General features: G+C 33.3%; 1 long non-coding RNA gene across 1 annotated transcript; it reads left to right on the forward strand.

Moving 5' to 3' along the window:
* The first annotated feature begins 1,596 nt into the window (after positions 1-1,596).
* On the forward strand, positions 1,597-5,487 carry LOC143084932 (uncharacterized). The gene is made up of 2 exons (XR_012981213.1): positions 1,597-1,749; positions 2,770-5,487. It is a non-coding gene; the product is annotated as an uncharacterized LOC143084932 (long non-coding RNA).
* Positions 5,488-11,478: the final 5,991 nt, after the last annotated feature.

The following is an 11,478-nucleotide window of genomic DNA, read 5'->3' on the forward strand; positions in this document are numbered from 1 at the left end:
CAAAAGTCCATGACATAACAAAATGAGAAGCATTCATTCTGATTCAATACTTCATTTCTTTGAAAAACTTTAAAAAAAAACCTGGAGATTTTAATGTCCGTAGAGACGCGAACAAATAATAACTAAACTAAACTTCGCGTAAAACAATATATCGGATACTTTATACAGTTATATCTGTGTAAGAAAATTATCATGGATGTATTTTTAAATCCGTTATCAACATTCAAGGTTAGCAAACCAAGTAAACATTCAACCAAAAATAACATTTTTGAATTTATTGACAATTATTATTATGATAGAGAAGTTATCTACGCCTCACCTTTTACAAACAAGTACAAACATATTGATTAAAACAATCAAAAATATCTAAAAGTTATTCATATAGAATGACGAGAGGCGATTATACACCATGCAGGGAAAAAATACTGAAGAGAAATTTAAATGGAAAAGCCGAGACGTCATATATTTCATCTACATGTATATAGGTTAACGACGAGTACCTAAAATGTCTCTTCCATATATATATATATATGGATAAATCTGTTGTAGAGTTGTCACTGACTCAGACGTACTTATAAATATAATTATTTTCTGTGACTGTATCTTACATTAATTTGTAGGATCCTTTACTATAGATAATTGAGCTGATCTGTAACAATAACATCTCCATGCCTTATATATCATGTACTGTAGTACGCCGCTAGATTAAAACTGACGAGGAAAGGTAACACACGGCCACTGAAAGCTTTATTATTGTAGAGCCCAGGTGGTCGTGTGGTCTAGCGGGACGGCTGCAGCGAGGGCTGCAGTGCAGGCGATTTGGTGTCACAGTAGCATGGGTTCGAATCCCGGCGAGGGAAGAACAAAAATTTGCGAAAGCAAATTTACAGATCTAACATTGTTGGGTTGATGTTTAGACGAGTTGTATATATATATATATATGAGACCCCGTATATAGAATCACAGAAGCTCATATGGATTTGAAAAAGTATCAAAACCATCATCATTTGATTTAAAACAAATTTCTATAATATTGTCATATCATGGGCAATATAAAAGTACGTGCTCTTCGTCCTTAATGCAATTTGGACAGCAAAACCAAGTCTGTTCCTCGAAAATGCTCATATCCTCCGAACTGATATATATGGAGGCTACTCCAAATATAAATTTGGTAAAGCGACTTCTGTAATGGTGTTTGCATATTCACCTTAGAGTATGATTCTGTCTCAAATGTATTTTTAAAGTGCACGTAAATGCGCAGTTTTTTCCCTTACAGTACTTGTTTTGTTGAATTCTTCACGCTATGTTGAAATATATTTGTTTAATTAAGAATTGAATGTTTCTTTTTGTAAATTCTGACTGGATACACAACATAAATGCAAAGCGATTATATTTTTTTCTCATGAACCGACTTCATTATGTCAAACCGACGATAACAGTGGTACACAAAGTCCGCGCATTTATGTATGTGAAGGACCCGGTATTTCCATTGTCATATTTATCAGTATGATATTAAATATTTTGACTTCCGCGTTACTAACCGAATTGCTAAATTGATATAATACTGTATATGTTTTTAAACAATCTGATAAAATTCAGATCCATATTAACTCGCATGGTCGTATATAAAGTCCTCATACGATTACACCAAAAACCAGAGAGCCATATTTTAATTAAATAGGCTTTTAAAGTATGTGTACTAAGGAGCACATGTTACAATGATGTATGTTGGCATAATGGCTATCAAGTGTAAGTATTAGAAATAAGTTAACAACTTGTAAGTATTTATCAACTAGCAATAGACGATTTTGTATCCAGAATCGAATTCTTCTGATTATACTGGATAAAAATATTATTCATCAGTTAGAAGTTAATATTTTTGATAATTATAAAACTGAATGGAGTACAAGGCTTGATTCTTATGGTCAAGGCAATAAGTTGAGAACTTATAAACTGTTTAAATTTTCATACTCTACTGAACAATATTTGTTGCAAAATATACCTATTCGATATCGCAGTGCATATGCGAAATTTAGATGTGGAGTAGCACCTTTAAAAATTGAAACTGGTCGTTACGAAAGATTAGATTTAGATAAAAGATTATGTTTCAATTGTGATGATATAGAAGATGAAAAACATGTATTGTTAACATGTCCATTATATGAAGATTTAAGGCAGTCTTTATTTATTGATATAATTCAACAAAATGATATGTTTTTAACTTTGTCAGATGATGAAAAATTTATATTTTTGTTCAAAAATGAAAATGTTTGTAGTTCTTTTGCCAAAACCTGCCATAATATTTTATTACGACGAAATAGTATCTTATACTGTTAAAAATCAGTTATTTTTATTATGTACATGTATCAGGTTTTATCCTTAAAATGTGCATGGTGATACTGCTCTTTTGTGTTTTGTATAAATAACAAAACTATGTTTTAATTCTGTTGTTTTTAATAATTGTATATAACAGTCTCTCATAGTTCTTTTAAGAATGGCACATGCATTCTAAATTTTATATTGTGTATTTGATATTATATTGTGTTTATACTTCTATGTATGTGGTGAGACTTTAATAAACTATTGAATCTGAATCTGAATCTTTGTTGGTAAGAGATGACTTATACACATATACACTTTTAATAATGCTTATTCCTTATTTTTAACGTATCACACTTTTTGAATGTTATATAATTTTATGTTTGCAACATTTGGATACTAATCTGCTTTGTTGTTTGTATATTCAAAGATTGGATTGTTTTATTTCAGTATTTCAGATACTCCTATCAAGCACTCTTTTCTTCTTCATAAAAGGATTTACGCTGCCACAAGTATCTCCAACACACATAGTGGATTTACAAACCTTCAAGGACAGTAATAGCACCATTATTATGGAAGGAAAGTGTGGATTTAATTTTAGCATTGAAGATTCGAATGAAGCCAGTCATAAATTTGACGACTTCCATAAAGATGACACATTTTACAGTGCTTTTATCTTTTTAGAACAGAAAAAGTCTGACTCGAAAAGTTTTGAAAGCTTTCTGTCAGATGACAAGGAGAGAAATGGATTACAGGAATGGATATGGCTGGAAACCCACGCACGATATGAGACTATTAATCTACCAATGGACTTTGTTGCTTTGACATTTACCATTAGCGAATACGGAACCCGACCGCTTAATATTCCTTGGATGATGTCAGAGAGTTGCGAAGGGGAAAATAAGATTTCGTATCCGAATGAAACTAAGCGTATTGTGACGTACTTAGTTGACAATATAATTGGAAATATAAGTAATTCGTATCTTTGTCATCGCACGTCCGATAATACGTCGTCATCTGCAATGATAATTTGGTGGATGACCACAATTTGGATTGGATATGATTGGAACTGTTACTTTGTTGGTGAAGTTATGGAAGGAAAATTTGAAATTCAAACTTTTTCTAAATATGATATAACTAAAATTTTAACAGTATCTCTTGGTATTTTAGCGTATATGTATCCTTTCTTTTCTGTTGTAGTTGAAGGGATCCAACCAAATCCGAAAAATGAACTATATTGCTATTACAAAAAGGAGGTTAAACTAGCCAAACCGTATAGTTTAAGTAGATTTTTGCAAAAATATTTCTTCGGCTCATGGACTGATTTAGGTGTTTGTAGGTATTTTCAAAAAATCTCCATTGGCTCATGGAAAAGTATACAAACACGCGAAAAAAATCACATTAAATATGCCCCAATCGCTTATTATTACGGAACGGTAGCCATCATAATATTTTCTTTGTCGGCTTATAAGTTTTTAAACATTGGAAACGAGTACTGGAAAAGGAGTGACGAATATGTGAGATTTCCGCACGATTATCGGTTTGGTGTGCCAGAGTATCAGGGAATCACATACCATTCTACGTTGTCAGGCTGGTCATTCCAAGCATCCATTTGGATACCCTTGGTGTTGTCATTTTTCACCTTTATAGTTTTAAATGTTTGGATTTATTATATGCTAAATGAAAACGACGACTACATTGTATGTTTTTCATCAGACAACAGCAAACAGTTATATCTTGTAAGTGAAATCATGGATTCCGGTAATGACGATAGCAGTTGTAATTGGTTATTAAATGCAAGTAAAATGCTAGTTTTAAGATTTACAATGCTGCTTTCATCTAGATTTTGGATATTTATACTCAAACAATCTTTCTACTCTAATAGTAGGTGTTGTTGTAGCAATTGTATGGGTAATAATGATGACTACACAGAAGTAAGTGACGGGAAATGTACATGTAGAAAATGCGTAACTTGTTTCCTGTGTAGTTTCATCTTTGGAAGCTTTCTCTTTCTTTTGAATGCCTTAATGAACATTATATTTTGTTCTCTGCCAGTGATTTGGTTTATTTTTTACATGCCTATTGCATACGTTAAAAAAGATTACACTAGAAAATGGAAATGTTTCTTTATCATTTTGTTTTTAATGTGTTATTTACCAACGATCAGAGAACACGTAGGAGTGTTTGAATATATGTTCCGATCAATTTTCTACTTAATAATTGCTGCGTTTACCATATCAGAACACGTGTGGCGAGTTAACCTGGTAGTATTGTTCTCTCTTGGATATTTCGTGTCTTATTTTACCGAATTCATTCATTCGTATCACATTTTGTTGAACGTGATATTCGAGTTTCAGAGTACCACACGGCAACGAAACGGAGCTCGTTCTGAAAATAGAGACCCGGATAGAGTAGACGAGGATCTGTTTAATCACATCGTAGATCATTGCTATTCTGTTCACAAGAGGGTATTCATGTTAGTTCTAAAAACCACATTGACTGCAGTATTTATGATAGTTACTTTGATTATACTGCGCAAGACCGGAAGATTCGATAATTCAGAATATCTTACTGACACATTGTCTATTTTGTTCATTCTTCTTTCACCAAAAGTAGTTTCTGTATTTGCCGAAAACAAAAGCGAGGACGAAATTGAGAAGTACAAAGAAGACATTGAAACATTATATTGGAACTTTTATTGTAAAACGGAAGCTAGGGCAGATGACGACACTTTTGTACAAATTTATTTAAGAAATGATTGACGCAAGCTATACTTTATTGTAGTTTTAAAATGGGTAGGCATTATATTCGTGATTATTTTTGCCCAATCGATAGTGAGGCATCACTGTAGTCGAAGCGTTTCATTAGATAAGCTGATCACTCAGATTGACCACGGACTTTCTATACTTTGTTAGTATATAGAAAGTCCATGGACTGACTATGTCCGAGGTTACCTTTAAATAATAGAACCATGCAATACACATTTCATTGTATGAAAAAGACAAAAAATATATAAAAATTTTATATAAAAAGACTGTTCAGACTATTTTCACTTTATCAATAATTGTTATTCATATAATGCATACGTAAATTAATATCTTTATCGATGATGTAGATAATCTAATGATTTTGGTGGAATTGAAATACTTTTAAAATGTTTAGTCAAAATATGTGTCTTTTATTTATGCAGAAGATCACAGAAGTATATGTCCTAATATATTTGTTAATATCTTTCAAAATATTTGGAATTCGCGGTAAAAGCTATTCATTACCCTTATGAAGCTGAATTGTTTGCCGAAAACTTGCAGCAGACTTGCTGCAAGCCTTGCGGAAAACAAAAAGTTTGCAGGAACACAGAAAATAGTGTTTGCAGATGTTTGTCGCTAGCTGCAAGTTTGCAGAAACATCAATGTTTGCCGTAAGATTACCAGAAAGTTTAAGATAATAAAGAATACTTGCAGCAAGATTGCAGAAAACATTGACCATTCTATATGTTTGCCGCAAGATTACTGAGAACTTTGACCATTTTATATGTTTGCCGGAACACTTCAAGAATCACACAATATTGACTGGGCATGTCTAGTTGGCACTTCCTGAAAGCTAGCAATTTGAAATTGTGGCTAGGCCATGTTGGTTGTGTTTGGGAAATGCATTTCACATATAAGAGATCAAGGAGGCATTTTAGTTCAATAATATAGGATATTCAGTATGTAATTTTATAAGTACAAATGACTTTAATCATTTATAAAACTGCATATTCTAATAAAATAATTGATGTCATCATCATACATAGCTAAGTGAGCAACTATATAGACATCATGTATATGTGTTTGAAACACTTTATAATTAGTTTGAATTTTGTAACGATGTATTGTACCATGCTTATTAAAATTAAGTTCAATTCTGTAATGCAAATATTACCTAGCTTTATACTCAATACACATTTGAGATTTAGCCTTTTTCATTTCTTATGAATATATAGGTATATGATGTCATTTGAGAATGACCCCTGCCCCCTTTTTCAAATATCAAATGCATGTACGATTTCCTTAAATCTCATAAGTTTGAAGAATTCTTTCAATGACTGTTTATATACAGGCAGGAACTGACTTTTTAAAAATGTTGCTGTGTAATTTAAAAGAGGACAAGTAAATTTGTCTACACACATGACATTGGTATATGTGTAGTTCCTGCAAGTTTGCCGCAAGTTTGCAACAAACAATTGCCGCAAGCTTGCAGCAAACTGCGGCAAATCTAATTTGCATAATTATGTTTGTAGCAAGCTTGCCGCAACCTTCATTTGCATGGTTAAATGGTTGCGGCAATGTTTGCAGGGCTTATTTTTCGGTAAGGGTAACGCTTAAATAATTAAGATCAAAAGGGAGATACAATTTACAAAGTTGACAAGCATTGAGGATCATACATTTCAAAACAGTTTTGCCAAATACAGGTAAAGTAATCTTTTACTGAATTAGAAACTCATACATAATTACGGAGAATTCAATGTAGCATACTGCATTTATTGTGTTAGTGGGAATACCGAGTCATTCAATTTTGATATGGTATATCTATGCACTTTTATGAACATAATTTACACGAACGAAATTTCATATAATCCTATATTTTAAAACCTATAAATTTTAATAATTTGACATTTTCCTAAATCTGACCATAATGAACACTCTTTGTTTTTGCCAAAAAAATAGCGTTGATAGTTGCAGGAACGCATATTCAGTAATATTTTAATACTTTATATATTAAGCATATCATTCATTCGAATTTTCGCGGATATAACACTGTTTATAATAACACAAACACCCCTGATAAAGTTAAAATTCGTATAGTCTGTTACGTCTGACACGCATATTTTTTACCTGTCTATCATCTATGGATATAAAATTTATATAATTTTAGTGTTATGATTTTATAGAAAAGCTGTTTATTAGTGTGTACTGGTTGATTACACGGTATTGAAACAAATCAAACGTGAAGACGAACCACGAAAAACTCGACTTTAATTACAAATAAGACATATATGTCAAATGTACCGAAAATACAGAATACAAACCATAATTTAAAAAAAATCAATATAATTTCGTATATTATTACCACTCCAATCAAAGTAAATTATCAAGCAATTAGAGTGGGGCGCTCATATTCGCCGTGGACACAATTTCGTCGTTTTATGATTTTGAGGTGTAAAAACTTCAAAGGATGGTTGAAATGGAAGAAATATGCCGGTAAATTATATTTTTATAACAAATATGATTATTTTTGAAAATGAGACTAAATTTCGCCATTTACCGCAAAGGACCGAAAAACGGACAACGATTTTCATCCAACTTCCTGAATGAAAAAAACGATTTAAAAAAAGTATTTCTTAGTAATTCTTTGACTGGTTGCCCTAAACTTCAGTTTTTTTACACCTTTCAAATGTCTACTATTCTTCTATAATGAAATTTATTTGATAAATATTGTTTAAAGCTGCAGTTATTTGGTTTAAATTAGATGTGTGAAAACGGCGAATATGCGTCCCCCGTTGACAAAACATTAGGAAATTTCAAACACCCTTTAATCCAACTTTTGAGATGATTTTTCTCAAAACAAACACGTTTTAAAGCTAAGAATATTTTGCATGTGAAGTTATCTTCATATAGAAATATCAGTATATTTCAAAAACATAAAGACCTGAACATAAACCGAAGAAAACATGGCAAGATATGGTGAAAATGAGCACCCCACTCTATCAATAAATTGTAAATTGTAAATACCTGCAATTACACCTTTCATTATTTTGTGGCAGTTAGGATTATTATGTCATTATTATTTCCCTTGTTTAAAACTATAAATTTCATATTTCTTTATTTTATCATTTACATGATGCTTATTCAGTATATATTTGCTAAATTACATAGCCTTTGCTATTTGAATTCATTGGTTAAAGATATTTGTTTATATTCTAAAGTTGAGTATTTGCATCGTTGCAAAACCTTTGAATACCTTCTGCGAGAAACTTATATATTTCAGGTAAGTAATTAGAAATCCAGCGGTCCAATGCTGTAAATAGTGAAACACAGCAGCTGTAAATAGTGAAACACAGCAGTTTACTCTTTATGTAATAAAGATAAAAAAAAGTTTACTCTTTATTCTATGAATGATACACTATTGTAAAGTTATACGTCTACCCAGGCACCAAACTTGTGAGCAACGGCCTTGATGTATTTATGTCTGGAAAATTCCGTCTCTTAAGTGCATACCGTAATAATAAAAAGCATAGTCCGTTTTTTCATGAACTGTAGTCCATTTCATGCAGTTGTTATACTGGCTTTGCAAGGTTTTATTTATTTGGGGTATCAATAAACGACTTCGGTTTTCTAAAAAAGTGTTGTCATGAAATATTACGCGCTTAATTATCCTGTTTTATGTCTACATTGAAAATGTCCATCTTGACACGTGAACACTATATATAATTATAAACCTTAGTGATTCTGTGTCTCAGCTTCAGAAATGAGTGTGAAATTGAACTCATCCCATTATTCAGAGAAGTACTGTAGAAACAAACCTTTTAGACCAATGACTATTTAACGCTTTCGTTATTGCTTACCTAAATTGCATGTAAAATGGCGCAAATGAAATTGTTATTTTTGGCGCAAATGAAATATAACCTTGTGGCGCAAATGAAAGATTGTAATTTTCAAAAATTGGCGCAAATGCAATGCGCCCGACTGACATTCAGTCCAACCCTTCCAACCATCGATGTATTTGCTACATTCCTTCTTAATTCTGGTACTTTGATGTCATTGAATGCTCCATTTCTATTCACTTTTGGCATATCATGATAAAAGTTGTACTTTGATGAATAAATTACATATTGTTATCTGTTCTTTGTTTTCATTTACTTGTACATTTATAGCGCTTCACATTTGGCATCCGTCGTTTCTGTACACATCAGTTTACAAACTAGCTGTGGTCCGCATCCCCGAATCTCCAGCAGAATTTAAATGCGAAGGCTTGACGAATGTGTAACTTTTGAAATTTGAAATACTAAGCCCTTTCTGCCTCAGGAATAGATAAAACGTAATTGTATTTGGCAAAACTTTTAGGAATTTTGGTCCTTAATGCTCTTCAACTTCGTACTTTATTTGGCCTTTTTAACTTTTTTGAATTTGAGCGTCACTGATGAGCCTTTTGTAGACGAAACGCGCGTCTGGCGTAAAAACAAAATTTAATCCTGGTATCTATGATGAGTTTGTTTATTTCCAGACCATACATGTATTTGGATTGTACGCGTATGATTGTTTAAAAAGAACCCAAAATACAGCTCATACTAGACCTATACGCATATATAGCCCGACCGCGTATGGTCGGCATACGATCCAGACCGTACGCGTACGGTCCAAATTAAATACGCATATGGTCTTGGACATAAACAAATCAGACATATTTTTATTGTTCCGAAAATTCAGAATACCAACCACAAATTAAAACAAAATATATTGAAATTCATTAAGGACTTTTCTTTTTGAATTTTCCCTGGGCTCAGTTGTTTGTGATTTTACTTCATATACTATTACCAAGATTTAAGATTTCAAGATTGTATTGTACACTCTAACAGTTTACGCCGTTACACGAGGCAGATTTACATAATATACAGCTTGACAGAAGTTGTATAAAATAACAGAATAAAATTGAAATAAACATATATATAGGTTAATTTATTATCAGCTATCAAACACACCGTCACAAAAAATTATTTGACACGTGATTTAAACGACCCAAACAAATAGTTTGCATATCATATGATCAACGCAATTCAAATTAGGTAAGTACTAAACGATTGTGTGTTGGTGGCTGTGCCACAGGATTGTGTATGCGTCTAGTGTGGGTTGGACCCATAGGCTCTTATACCACCGCTGGCTAGCCTGCTTTTGCAGGTGAAAAGAAAGCCGAGTGATTAAGTATGTTTGCCAGTACATAGCCTCTACACTATTCAAGACTTCTACAATGCCTCCTCGCGACAGCACACGGTAACTAGGGTCTAGTTTCCTAGGCATAGTTGTAGAGGATCTCGGAGCAGAAAGGGCCCCAAAGATGCAGTGTGTAGGCCCACCGGCGTGACGTGGACATGCCCTAATACTCACCAACTTTGCCCCAGCTATGGGAAAATAGCCGGATAGATGAGAGTCGTAAGCCAAAAAAGGCAACCCATCTAGGATAAGGAACAACTCCAAAATCAAACCGGTTAGATAAGGCTCGTAAGTCATGGCAGACAGCTTATCTAAAGGAAGAATACCTTGAGAACAAAAGCCCTCGCCCTCTAGGTTGTGGGTTGAGCGCAAGACCAACTATCTCGCCTTGTAAAAAATTCACAGTTAAAGAAACATTGACGAACAGAAATATATTTACCGACTCGGTAGAGAGGGTCTCTTCCACAACAACAGACATGACGCATTGCAGGAAAAGCGGAAACAAAGATGCAAAGCCGATTAACCTTCTGACACCTAAGTCAACCTCCATACTTGGGACCTGGAATGATAGAACCCTGTACCAAAGTGGCAAAGCAGCAATCATAGCCAATGCAATGAAAAAGTACAACATAGAAATACTAGGGTTGAGCGAGACTCGATGGATTTCAACTGGTAAGACAATGCTTGCTACTGGTGAGACTATTTAATATTCTGGACACCAAGAGAATGGTAGTCCACATACAGAAGGAGTTGCCATGATGACGTCAAAGGAAGCAAATAGGGCACTTATATCTTGGGAACCTATAAGTTCAAGAATAATAACAGCAACATTTCGAACAAAGCATAAGCGAATAAGAGCAAACTTTATACAGTGCTATGCACCCAACAAATGATGCCGATAAAAATGACAAGGACAATTTTTATAACACCTTAAATGGAATTCTAAACCAGCAAAAAGACAAAGATCTAACAGTACTGATGGGCGATTTCAATGCCAAAATAGGAAACAGCAATATGGGGTATGAGCAATCAATGGGAAATCGTGGACTTGGTCAAATGAATGAAAATAGAGAAAGATTTGCAGAATTATGTGCCAACAATAAATTTGTGATTGGAGGGAGTATTTTTCCACACAAACACATCAACAAGGCAACATAGGTATCACCAGACCATGTCACAGACAATCAAATTG

The sequence above is a fragment of the Mytilus galloprovincialis genome, chromosome 8 (assembly GCF_965363235.1).
Source record: "Mytilus galloprovincialis chromosome 8, xbMytGall1.hap1.1, whole genome shotgun sequence".
Classification (NCBI taxonomy): Eukaryota; Metazoa; Mollusca; class Bivalvia; order Mytilida; family Mytilidae; genus Mytilus; species Mytilus galloprovincialis.